This window comes from Eschrichtius robustus, chromosome 2 (genome assembly GCF_028021215.1).
Source record: "Eschrichtius robustus isolate mEscRob2 chromosome 2, mEscRob2.pri, whole genome shotgun sequence".
In the NCBI taxonomy this organism is placed as follows: domain Eukaryota; kingdom Metazoa; phylum Chordata; class Mammalia; order Artiodactyla; family Eschrichtiidae; genus Eschrichtius; species Eschrichtius robustus.
Genome location: NC_090825.1, coordinates 43,795,069 through 43,809,659, shown reverse-complemented (window position 1 = coordinate 43,809,659; position 14,591 = coordinate 43,795,069).

Below are 14,591 nucleotides of genomic sequence, written 5' to 3'. Positions count from 1 at the left end.
AAAGTAAGTAGACGCCTTCAGCTTTTCAAAATTGTTCCAGTTTTGAAGTTTGGCCAGGGTAGAAAAGTGGAATGGGATTCCAGCAAAACATTTACTTTTGCCTTTTCATTTGTACAGTGATGAAAATGGAACCAAGTGAGAGGAGCACCAAATACAACACTATCAACGACCCACAGTTCTCTGACCTCCATCCATCACACCACCCTGGAGAAACCTTAAGTGCTGGTCTTTCACCTAGTTTTTGGTACTTTGAGTCATTTTCCCCTTAATCTTTTTTTTAAATTAATTAATTAATTTATTAATTTATTTCTGGCTGCGTTGGGTCTTCGTTGCTGCGAGCGGGCTTTCCCTAGCTGTGGCGAGCGGGGTCTACTCTTCATTGTGGTGTGTGGGCTTCTCATTGCGGCGGCTTCTCCTTGTTGCGGAGCACGGGCTCTAGGCGCGAGGGCTTCAGTAGTTGTGGCTCGCGGGCTCTAGAGCGCCGGCTCAGTAGTTGCGGCGCCCGGGCTTAGTTGCTCCGCGGCATGTGGGATCTTCCCCGACCAGGGCTGGAGCCCGTGTCCCCTGCATTGGCAGGCAGGTTCTTAACCACTGGGCCACCAGGGAAGCCCTTCCCCTTAATCTTTTAGGTAAATATTCATGTTGTCATCATGCATCTATACACGGACATTTTTTTAAGATAGAAAAATAATCAAAGGACATGCTTGACTGAAAAGGGTGTTCTTCCTTTGCCACATGTTGATACAAAGTCTTTTTGAAGAGATTTTAACCCATGGAATTGCTACCATAGTTTTTGCAGCTTAAGCATGGTTAAGATTCTAGTTCTAGTTTGGTGCTGTAGGAGCCTGCTTTATATTACTGCATAAAGGCATATGTCAAATTGCCTTAATTTGATTTCTTTAATGACATAATGGAGACTTGTGTCTCTTCCACGGTTGCTCGTACACTGAAAATTCCAGTTCCTATGTCCAAGCTCTTTATTTCTATCCTCACTCGGGTACACGTGTTGCAGTGATTTCATTTATGCCATGACAACTATGGTAACCTTTACGCCAGTGCTTTACAGATCACTGCTTCCACATGGTGCTTCTGGGGATCCCTAAGTCACACTTCAGTTCCTACATCACATTCATTTGGAGGATCCAGTTTAATATTGGTGCATTTCCTCATGGTGCATAAACATCACTGATATTAGAATGAACGGAGTTAATATGCACTGGCAGAAATATTTCAGCCCATGTATCATTCATCATGTGTTTATTAAACACCCACTATGCACATGCAAGAAGTTTTCTTCTTCTCTGGGGATATTGTTGGTTGCTTTTCATATTTATAAAAGTAAATAAATAAAACATTCCCGTCTGCAAATATTTTTATTGGTGGGTATTTATCAGGCTGACTCTGATAGAATTTCAGATCCATCAATGTGTGTGGTTTCACTCCTCTGTGAGATCTATGTCTTAGGTAGACATAGAGAGTAAGAAGATAACCTTGAGAATAGAGTAAAAGCTGGTGTCCTATCAGAGTTATCAATATTATTATGGAATACTTGCAGGAGAATTGGGGCTGGAACTTGGTTTCTCTGTGCTCTTTCCAGACACCATAATTCCCAGGTATTTCCAGATGTCCTAAGTCAGGAAATCTTGTCATTTATGGGATAGTTGGCCCTCTACAAGTACACTGTAGGTGACATTATAGTAAAAAGTTTCTTAACAAGCCTCCACTTGGCTGACTCATCCAGTAACAGATACCTGTCATTCCTGGTGTGGTGTGCAGCAGGCAGAGGGATGCCACAGCACAATGAATGCTCATGACACCTGCACATTTTTGCTCCCACCAGGTGAGTTATGGACCCCAAGAGAATCCATCATATTTGTTCCCAAATCTGACTATACCTGTTATAACTATCCTTATGGAATTTAATTAAATACTATTAAACATGAGTATGTAAGTGCAAAATGAAAGTTGTTCCAATGAAAACTAAGTTAAATGCTTTGAAAGAATGAATGAAGGTGAGATACAGAAGAATCTCTGTCAAATTAGTTGTGGGTATGATGATTGTGAAAGATTGGGGAATAAAGCATTCAAATCTGTAAGAACTTTGCATGTATCTATCAGTTTTCACTTTGCTTGAAAGAGATAAAAAGTGAAAACTGTCGACAATGAGATATGGGAGAAAGATACATAAGGCTCTGAATAGTGGACCCACACTCAAAAGACCTAGGCCCTACAGCCAAATACTGGTTAAAACCCCCCAACTATACAAAACAAAACCCTGTTATTTATGTTTTAAGCTAAAAGAAAATATTTTATTATTATATATACATATATGCATATATATGAGATTCCTTTTTATTAACCAGCCATCTAAACATTTTGCACGTATTTACATGTATTTAAAATCAGAAACTAATTATATGGTAATTAATGAAAGCCAGTTGAATTGGGATTTTTATATTTAAAAATACAACTACAACTAATGAAATTTGATTTATCTCACAGTTAGCAAAATTCTGCTTACCTTTACAGCTCTGCACTCATTCTTTGAATTCTTTGCATGAGCCCTGTTGCTTGCTTTTTTTTTGATGTATGATGAGATATTCTTTTTCCATTTAACTTTTGTGGCTTAATCATGACTATGATTTTTGCAAAAAAATACTTGAAGACTTCCTGTGTTTCCCCAAGGTCCTCCTGTAATATTCAATTTCTTTCTTTGAATCAGTGTCCTTGTTGGTTTTCTTTTCCTTTGTGGTCCACTGATCCAACTCTGCTAAATCCTATGCTGACAAGACTTTACATGTAATCTGGGAAGTTTAGTACCACTTCCAGTGGCTTAGTCAACTTCTGTATCCTTTGCAACATTTGTGCCTTCACTTTGCAATCGACTTGCATTGTTTTGGGGTCCAAACTGCTGAAGATGTATACAAAATTGGCATCCACTAGAGCAGTGCCGCCTGATAAAATATAACGCAAGCTACAAATGCAAGGCGCATGTGTAATTTAAAATTTTCTAGTAACCACATTAAAAAAAACTAAAAAGAAACAAGTGAAATTAATTTCAATAATATATTTTATTTTACACAATATATCTAAAATATTACTAATTCAATATGTAATCAACATTGTAAAATATTACTAATGAGATCTTTTACCATTTCTTTTTGTACTGGATCTTTGAAATCTGGTGTGTTTTTTACTCTTCAGAACATCTTGAACATCATTTGAGCCACATTTCAGGTGCTCAAAAGGGCACACGTAGATAGTGACCAGTGTTATCAGACAGCACAGCCCAAGAGCCGTTGTACCTAAGACTTAGGAGTTTTATGGACCATTAAATGTCTGGTTAGGCCAGATTAGCGTATAATTTTAAACATCCACATTAGTATGTTCAGGAAATAAAGAATCACAATAGATATAAATTGGTAACATATAACTAAGTATATTAGTCTTTCTACTTCCAGCAGCTAAACTTTCAAACAAATTTCAGGCACCATTGTTGGCTATCTTTCTAAACTACGGTTCTGATTCTGTCCCATCTCCTCAAACTCTTTAGTGGTTCTACATTACATAGAGTATAGGGTCCAAGTTCCTTCTTTCATTCATTCAGTGAGTATTAAATGCATTAGCTCCTATGTGCTGGGCACCATGCAAGGCCAAGGGATGTCACAGAGATCAGAGTAGACCTACCATCTGCCCTCATCACACTCCCAGTCTACCACGTCCCTCTGCCTCCACCACTGACTGTTCAGTTCTCAACACAGCTCACCATGTCCTGCGCCTGGGCTCCAGCCACAGATTGGGAACAGATCATGCTCTCTTTCCTCCATGCTTTCACCCATGAGCCCTCTTCTTCTGAAAACACTTCCTTAAATCCACCCCACCCCCAAAGTCTGGATGCCACTACCCCTGGGCCTGGCCCATTCCTAACATTTGGAGGGCCAGGGTGAGTACACATGAAGGCCCCATACAACATTTTAAATTAGTTAAAAGTCAAATTGTAAACCAACAGCAAATAAAATATGTTCTAGGCTTCCACCTGGATATATATAAAGACAAATTTGAATGTTACATGTAAAGTTGTGATTTTTATATGACTGGCAACAAAATATTAAAGACAATTGTATTTATATCTGGTGTTCCATTGATGGGCCGAGAGTGTTTGGATGAGGACTGAAATAAAGGCATACATTAACTTCCTACTTTTATTTCAAGAAAATTACTAATTATGTTGTTATAATTGGGATTTTCGCATAATTGGCATTTGATCACTTGAGACAATCCAATTATCTGTTATTAATGAAAGGCAAAATTCTATTTTAAACTACAAATTTGATGAATATCAAAATTTTAAATAAAAATTATTCAAATATAGCTGAATCTTTAACTCTTTGAAAATTGAATTAAATGTCATCAAATATTTTATTAGGATAAAACTGTTTGCAATCCTAGCATTCAACATCCATACAGTTGCCAATGTAAGGAATAGCAACATATTTCACATGTTTTGTTTATACCTCCATAAATACAAATCTAAGTCATACATATTGCTTAATACTGCAAAATTTTTCTCAGCGTTTGTGAGCAACTGTTGTGAATACTGGCCTAATGGGTGAGTAGCTCAGGACCTATGAAATAGGTCAAAAAGAGAAGAAAGAACATGAGCACTCAAAGAGGATATGACACGTTGTTATTCAGGAATCCATTGCATTCCTGTTATCAGAGGGGCAGATTTGACAAGTTAACTTATTTATCTCTTCTCTTACTGAACACTTCAACTAGTGAAATTCTCCCGGACTGCAAATTAATGTTGATGTCCAACATCGGCAGGAGCACAGCCACAGACCTTCTTGACATGTCAAGGTCATGGGACAAGACATGTGAAGCAGTGTTTCCCTGGGGCCTGAAAGGCACTGGTCTCTAGAGCAGATGTTTAGGGTTATGGGTCATGCTAAGCCAGCACTGCACACCAGACCTGAGTGACCAGGGCAGCTGTGTGTTCTTTAATAAATTTGTTTTTCCAGATTTGTGATGCATGGTGCACTGTATCCTCCTGCCCAGGTCTGAGGGAGGTACTGCTAAGCACCTGCTAATGAGCAGGCCCTGTTCCAGGTGCTGGGAGTAGAGAAAGTGAGACGATGCCCTTTCCCTCAGAGAACTTCCAGAGCCTGCCCTTGTGGGAGAGCCACTTTTGTCCGTGTCTGCATTTTCCACCAGCTCATGAGACCCTGGAGAGAGGAACCATCTCCTCTTCATCATCCTTGTCTCCCCAGAGCCCCTAGCGCAGTGCCTTTCATGTAGTAGATGCTCAATTAAAAGGAGTTGACTCCAGTTGTTACAAAACACCAACTGTCCAAGACTCCTTAGGATTTGAGCTTCAATCACAACATTCCATCCCTAATGGGGGAGAAGTTCTCTTTCCTTAAAAGGATACGAATGCATCTGCAAATATAATTTTGCACTTTCTTTAGAAGAAGGTGAGAATTTATTTCTATATGCATTCTAATTGTCTCTTATTGGGGATAATTGAGAGGGAGGGAGGGAGAGAGAGAAGGAGGGACATAAGGAGAGAAGGGAGAAACAGAGAAAATGAGAGAGAACTGAGGAGTGGGAATCTAAAATGCAGAAGAAGAGAATGGCAGAAAAGGAGCCATATCTGTAACACATGAAACAAATCTGAAAGTTTGTAGGAACAGGATCCTAGAAAGTTTATAGTTATAAATGATTTATTGAGCATTTACTATATGCCAGTATGGTGATAAGTGCTTCATATATGTTAACTTATTTAATCTACACAATAACCCTATGAAGTAGGCACTATCATCATTTCCATTTTACAGATGAAACTGAAGCACGGAGAGGTTAAGTAACTTAACCAAGGTTACTCAGCCAGGAAGTGGTGGAGGTGGGGTTTGAACTTACATGCTCTGGCTGCACAGCCTGTTCTTCAAATCTTAAAAATGCAATCTGTATCCATTATAGATATTGGATATATATACTAATATAACCTATTAAATATATTTGTTGATTTTCACTGGTTAGATATCATTCTCTTAGTGACCATAAAAATATTCATGAGATCTTGCAGAGTTCTTGCCTCAATGAGAATGGGGAAATTTTGTTCCCCAATAATTTAAGCATCTCAAGTGAAAATTTTACCATGGGGATCTTTATTAACACATCCCTTTGAATGGGAAAAAGGATATTATACTCTGTATTATTTTTTAACCCAAAGTTCCAAGCTGTTTCAAATCTTGTATTTGAAAAAAATCATTGTCTATCAAACATAAAAATTACCTTTGAATTACTATAGATCTTTAAATTTATTATACAAAGAAATGGAAATTAATATCTAGCCTAAATATTCTCTGGAAAGATGTGTTAGAGACAGTTAGCTGCCCACCAAATTCCCTCTCTCTATCCATTAGCGTATAGTTGTAGTTGGGAAGCGGCTGCCCAGCCAGGGACTATGTTTCCCAGCCTGCCTTGCAGCTAGGTATGGCCATGCAACTGGTTCTCACCAATAGGATATGCGCCATGGCACTATCTGGATACAAATGACTATAATGTCCCATGGGATGGCAGAGCAACAGAATAAAAGGGTCCCCAAATGATTAGGTAGAGGACAGCCCCATTAGACAACCTCCTGAATTCCTTCCCAGGAAAAAAAATCTATTTTGCTGATCAAGGAATAGAATTCTAGTGTCTTGTACCATTACTTGTTTAGATCTATTTGTTATAGCAGTTTAATCTACCCTAAGTAACACAGTATAATTTCCTTTGTTCACTAATGCATTGTAATACTTACAGCTTTCTATAGGAGAAGCAGCATGACATAGAGACAAGAGGGCTCTGGTATTAGCCAGGTCTCTGTTTGAATCTCAGCTCTTCCATTATTAGCTGTGTGACCTTTGGCAAGCTGTACACACTTTAGTCATCATTAATATGGGGCTATACTGTTGGAACCTCGCCCTTTTCCTCTCACCCTTACCACTACTTTGGTACACATCAGCCAGATTTCCATGCTGGCAACTGCATCTCTCTGGCCTCTGAAACTCACTTTGCTGACCATGTGGCCAGCTGGAAGTGGGCCCCAATTTTCAATCCTGAGCGGTCCTTAACCAATGTTGGTAGTTGCAGTGGTATACTACAGGTGGTTTGCACCAACTTATGAGAACCTGGAATGCACATCTCTTCCCAACTCCAAGTTCAGTGATGTCACATTGACAGCTTAAAATTGGCCATGATGGGAGTATTTACACCACTGGAATAAACAAATACTACAAATCAAAACTCTCCCACCCTCTCCCAGAGCTGTTTGTTAAACATTGACCGACATACCAGCTTTCTTACCCTCGATGTGGGATAACCCAGGAGTGTGTTCTACAATGATTTCTAGATATTTTCCCAGCAAGACTAAGCTCCAGTTACCCATAGTAGTAGCCAGCTTGGAAATAAACCTTTATTAGCTGCCTTCCCTGTATCACTTCTTCACTACTCTGCCTTCACCTCCCAAACAACTATTTGCATTAGAATCCTGTCTCAAGGTCTGCTTTTATGGGAACTCAAACTAGGACAGGGGCTAGTAATGAAGTTGAAATCATGCAAAGTACGTAGCACTTAGTAGGTGCACCGCAAATATTAGCTCTTCCCTGTGCTGAAATACTATATGGCTAAAGCAAACTCAGCAGAGTTATTATAGGTTAGTTAACCATAATAGGAATTGAGAGTATGCATTAAAAACTCAATTGCCCAAATACATGAATCACTTCCAATGACTTTTTAAAACTTTCATTATTTTAAATTGAGTTTTATCATAATAAATAAAAACTACACATATGAAAATTCAAGGTAAATCTCTAATATATCCAAAGAGACAAAGTTAACTCTGGAATCTAGTCTTGTGAGATACAGATCTCCAGTTTCCCTTTACATTGCTGGTAGCTATAGGCTTCTAATAAATTTAAGGCCTCTGACCTCTTACTGATCTTGATGTTTCCTTAGCAATTGTCAGCTTCATTTTATTTTGGTTTTTATTTTAGATATTTGTGTTGACCTCGTATTTTTATGTCAACTTGGAACAGTGATGTATGCCAGGATCCCAGTATCCTAGTAATAAATCACAATTTTGGAGCCACCAGAAAGCTCTTTCAGGAGGTCACTGTTACAAAGTTTCTTACAAAGATATAACCTCTCTGGATTTTTTCTTTAAAAATAGTCCTTTGTGGTGTCTTTATGGTGAAATTATGAATAACATTTTTTTTCTTGGGGTCTTGGGACTTCCCTGGTGGCACAGTGGTTAAGAATCCACCTGCCAATGCAGAGGACACGGATTCGAGCCCTGGTCCAGGAAGATCCCACATGCCACTCAGCAACTAAGCCCGTGCGCCACAACTACTGAGCCTGCACTATAGAGCCCGCGAGCCACAACTACTGAGCCTGCGTGCTGCAACTACTGAAGCCTGTGTGCCTATAGCCCGTGCTCCACAACAAGAGAAGCCACCGCAATGAGAAGCCCACGCACCGCAATGAAGAGTAGCCCCGCTCACCTCAACTAGAGAAAGCCCGCATGCAGCAACAAAGACCCAACACAGCCAAATAAATAAATAAATAAATAAATAGAAAAATAAATAAATAAATAAATAAATGCTAGAATGCCAGGTTCTCTTCTGGAAGTATAAAACTTTATAACTGATTTTATTTACTTATTTTCCCCCAAACTTTAGAGGTGAACATTTGAATTGGTTATGAAGACTTTGCATTTCAGTCTGAAATTACAACACGGAGGGACTGATCCTTGCTATGTATTCAGTGTACGCTGTGGACACAGTATGCTTTTCAGGACATTAAGTAATTAAAGTGGTTTTGCCAAGCTAAAAAAAAAAAAACCAAAGTAAAAAAGAAATACAACTCATGAGGTGGGGGAAAGTCTTGATCTGGGGACTTGGTTTAGTACCGCTCTGCATTTCCTAAGAGGACACCTATCATTGACTTCCATCTCTAATTAAATTATAAAGAAAAATAATTTCTAAGATGAAAAAGTAAAAGTGTCAATGTAGTAATGGCTCTAAACCACAGGAAAAGGCTGCAGAGAGCCCTCCCCTCACACATATTTACTGGCAATTGCAGAATGCATCTGTTGCTTCAGATGATTTAGTGGGCAGAGAGCCTGCAGGACCGGTTGTAGGAGAATATGGCAAGATGTGGAAGCTTAAAAAGGAGCATTTACTCTCCTCAACTTTGTAGTCTACAAAGCAAGTTGTATCCTATCCCAGTCTGAGAGAGGAGGCAAAGGTAAACTAAGAACGGCTTTTCTTTGGGAAGTGCTCCTAATGGTGGGGAAACCACAAGACTATCTTCTTTATTACTAAATACATTCATTTAAGTGGGTGGACATTGTTGTTATAGCTCATTAGTACATATGAAAACATTGGAATGCCAACTCCTTTTAAGATAGGAAAACAGTGGACTAGGCAGAATGAGACCATGTAAATAAACACTTCCTCTTATTCAAATCACTTGATATCTCAGAAGGTCTCAAAATTTTGTTTTAAAAGAGTCATCTCCTTCTTTAGAAATAGATACTGACAAAGTAAATTGAACTAATTCCAAGAAGATTTAGGTTTTTTAATTTTTCAAACACTAAAATTTGCAGGAATGAAAATTATATGGGAATATTGTTGGAGATCAAAAGCTTCTGAAATTAAGGACATTTCAAAGCCTATTTTAAATTGCCATCTTTTCCTGAAAGTAATTCTTTCTTTTCTTTTTTTAAAATAAATTTATTTATTTATTTATTTTTGGCTGTGTTGGGTCTTCATTGCTGTGCGCAGGCTTTCTCTAGTTGAGGCGAGCTGGGGCTACTCCTCGTTGTGGTGCGTGGGCTTCTCACTGCGGTGGCTTTTCTCGTCGCAGAACATGAGCTCTAGGCGCGCGGGCTCAGTAGTTGTGGCTCACAGGCTCTAGAGCGCAGGTTCAGTAGTTGTGCGCACACGCTTAGTTGCCTCATGGCATGTGGGATCTTCCCACACCAGGGCTCGAACCCGTGTCCCCTGCATTGGCAGGCGGATTCTTAACAACTGCACCACCAGGGAAGTCCCTAAAAGTAATTCTTTATGTTCCTGAAACAGCCGACTGTATGTTGGGTGGTACTTAGATTCTGCGTTGAAGGCTGAGGAGACCCAGGACACTTGCATTTTCCTATTTCCCAACTGCTTTGCAGGCTTGTTGGCTGGAACTGGTGTTCCTCACTGCAGTTTCAGGCCCAGACCCAGCTCTGCCTATTCATGTGACAGTTACTGATTATCATCTGGTCTGGCCTGGAAGAGAAGAGGCAGCTCCCAAACAGTCTGGCCTGTCACAGACTGGAGCTGTCAGTCTCCTATTAGGCCGAGCATATCTTCAGAGTGGCCCCTTTCTAACTCAGCTGATTTTTGGCCCCTTCACTTGTATCTCTTTCTTCTTCCTTGGATGCTATTTTCATTTTATTTGAAGGGAAGTATCTCAGCATCTGTCATAACTTTTCATATTAGCCTAATAATAATGCCAGCTTAGGTAACTGCCAAGAGGCCATCCTTGATGAGAGGATGGCATAAAATTACAATCAGTTGGGTTCTCCGTGAAGAGCACAGTTGTTTTTACCCAGGGAATTTACCATTGGATTCATTGCTTCCCTTACTAATGTACACTTAGGAGCCTGCTCTGTGAGCTTACTAATATCTCAAAGAAGGTCTTAATCCTTTTTTATTGACATTGTAATATTTAATATTCTTATTATTTTTGCCTGCATCTGTACTTTGCCAAAAATGAGTTGATTATTTTTAAGGGAGGAGGAATACTAAATAATGCAGAAAACAAAATAAATATATAGATGAAAATTATTGGTGGAAAGACTAAAATTAGGGACAAACTCATTCATGAGAACGAGTAATTTTGGATTTGATTCAACCAGCATTTACTGAGGTTCCCCCCTGTGTGTCAGGTGTTTTTGCATTCTGTCACCCCATTTAATTCTCCCACAACTGTTTTTCAAGACAGAGTTTTTCCTCCCATTTCACAGACTTGGAAATGGAGCTTCAGGGAGATATTTTTTTTTATGCTGCCCCAAATCACTTAGCTGGCAAATTGGCAGGATAGGCTGCTAACCCTAAATTTGGTATTCTTCCCACTCTATGTCACTGCTTCCAGGAAGAATAAATGCATTCTTCTTATAACAATCGGGCACCACGTAATCAGTCAACAAATATTTATCGAGCGCCTATGAGGTACCAGGCGCTTGAAGATTTCTTGAGTATCGATAGTGTTATCACTCATAGTCCACGGCCAGTGCTATTGTGAGTGGTAGCACAAAATGTCCCAGCAGTTCACTGGAGTTAGAAGTTTAGCTGGTGGTAAAAGTAATAAAATTTCTCTGAATGATGCTGAGTAACTCAAACACGGACCATGCCTGCCATGTCACCTCATTAACATTATACTTTAATTCACAGAGGTAGCAGGGCCACACCAGAGAACGTGGGACCGGAGTTGCACAACAGAGTCGTATGCATTCACTAGGATCATCCAACACGCACAGTAGGCATTCAAGATACTCAAAGGCCGATGTAATACTCTCAGTTTTGTATTTTCTCAGTTTTGCAAATTGAGTACTTCACATTCACCTTATTTATTTATATTATTTATTTATTTATTTTGGCTGTGCCGGGTCTTTCTTGCAGCATGTGGGATCTTTTTTTTTTAGTTGCAGCATGCGGGCTTCTTAGTTGGGGCATGTAGACTCTTAGTTGCGACATGTGGACTCTTAGCTACGGCATGCAAAGTCTTAGTTGCGGCATGCGTGTGGGATCTAGTTTCCCGACCAGGGATCAAACCCAGGCCCCCTGCATTGGGAGCATGGAGTCTTATCCACTGGACAACCAGGGGGTCCCCACGTTCATCTTCTTAAGTGAAGTCTGTTTCAAAGGGCAGCTCTTTTTTCTCCTTCTTCTTCTAAAGATACTCACATGGATGAGGAAGGAAAAAAATCTAACAAAGGTGGCAAGAAAACATTTTGCTTTATAAAGTCCTCATAACTGAAGGAATGCTAATCAAACTTTCTCTCTAAATTAAGTTTGGGTTGATGCCAATATGGAAAGTTCCAGCTGCAAAGGATATAATCCCAGAGATTTGCAAATCCCAGATATTTTCCTGATTCTTTGTCTTTGACTCGAATCTTTTCTATTAGCATTCAGTAGCTTGATACAAATCCATTGGAGATGAACAAATGGAGATAGTTAAAATTGAACAAAATGAGCTCATAAAAAAAGCACTGGTTGGTCATCAGTGAACAATAGCACATAAAAATATTGTTTTTCAACCCTTAACTTTAGAAAAATCTTTGGGTGAAATGTCACCTCTCCTTCCTGAAGTGCTTCACTTTACCAAGTAATTAAAATTTTAATTGGACTCAAAAGAGCAGAATAGGCCTTCAGCATTTTACACTTGAAGTATAATCAGCATCTAACTTGTTTAAATGCATGGCTAAATGAAGGGACATTATATAATAGCACATGGCATACTTATTAAAATTATTGTTCCCTCTAATATATGTCACTGAATTAGAAATAATATCATAAAATAGTGATTTTAGCCAGACGACCTGAAAGCCCAGTCAGACCCGCCCAAGTCTGGTTTTTCTTGAAATGATGACGAATCAATGTTACTGTACTTGACAACCCACCACAAGAATCTATGTGCAATTCTGTCGTTCCTACATGGCCCAAGGGAAAAAGAAAAGGATGAGGCAAACACAGCAGAAAACTTCCATCCTATCTACACTTTCTTATCACCAGCACTCTATCCCCCTAGAAAATCTCGAAGGATTGATGACTTGATTCCAAGACTTGAAAGATGCTCTTTGGTTTATTAGTGGAACGAGGGAAAGAGCAATTTCTATGGGCACCAGATAGCAAGTTCTAGCAGTGGAAAGTGAAACTTGCACGTTTGGTAGAGGGAAAAAAATGGCCCCACTAGTGAGGCATCTGGTGGTCAATGCATATCCCCCCCACCCCAGCCCCTTAACTAGCTCTACATCTACCCACCAGGCCATGGCAGCCATACAAGCAATTTGGATCTGCAAGATCTCCCTACAGCCCCACAGCAGGATTTAGAGTAGACAGAATGTTCCCGGTGTCATTGTAAGTGGAGAACTGTATCCTGAAACACTGAGTTGGAATTATATCCATTATTATCTCCAAAATAGTATTACACATGTTAGTTTGGTGCTATAGGACTATTAGCCTTGTACTGTATATTCAAAGTTACAACAGGTTTTCTGTTACGAGGTTTTCTAAACTGCAGGTCATAACCAATTGAGTGATGATGAAATCGTGTTATTGGGTTGTAATCAGTATTGGAAAAAAAAAGAAATAGAATAGAATAGAAAATACCAGAGTGCATTGCCTGAGGTAAGGGCAATGTGAATCTTGTGTGTGTGTGTGTGGTCACACTGTAAAGTGAAAAGTGTATTCCTCACTGTAGGTTACAGTAAACAAGTATTCAAGGTCATTGGGTTGGGGATTGTAGGATCAAACCAACGTTTATACATTCCAGTTCTAGATGTTGAATCAGGCACATGCAGCAAAAATCAACTCATTGACAGTGAATTTGCCAGAAGCCAGTCACCAAAAATCAGTTCCACAAATGATTAATGTGCTGAATCATCAATTCATTGCCTTAATGGGGACTTTTCCCACATTTCAGTTTCCTTAAAGCTTTGCTACAATTCTGTAGCTAGAGACTTGTTAGACTTGTCAAATGGCTATCAATTTTGGCTATCAATCTTGCAACTTAGATAGCTCTGTCCCTTCCTGCTCTTGGCCATGTGGATGGCTCTTGTAGTAACATAGCTACAATGAATTTTCTGACAAATTTTAGCTAATTTGTCATTTGGCAAATTGATCATTTGGTAAATTGACTTAGATCAAACGGACCTAAGGCCTGCTCATATCTTCTCTACTTAGGAAATTCTTTTCCAGTCATTTCTATTCATAAGGACCTCTCTCTTCTCTGAACCCCTTTACATTCTCTCTCTGAACCACACTGTATATTATGGTATGGCATGCTATTCTCTAATTACCTCTACCACATAATGGTATCATACCATGTTGATATAAACAGGCGACTGACACACACACACACACACACAAACTTTGGAGCAAGACTGTCCAGGTTTGAACTTGACTCTGCAACTTAATAGTCATGTAACCTTGAACAAATTACTTAATCTCCATGTGCATTGTTTCCCTCATCTGTAAGATGGGACTAATAGTAGTACCAAACTTGTGGTGTCAGTGAGAGGAGTGAATGAGTTAAAATAGGAAAAGCACTTAAATAGTGCCTGGAACACAGAGAGTACTACATAAGTGTTAGTTATTATACTTTTATATAAAACAACATATATGAAGTACTTACAGGTAAAGTAACTTTAGAAATTATAGATTTGGATTTCTTTTCACTAACTGCTATCAACACTTAAAGCTGGCTTTTTTTCGCCTAACGTCATCAATTAACCATGGATTATTTGGATTGTTTATAGAGAATCTATTATATCCCTAGCT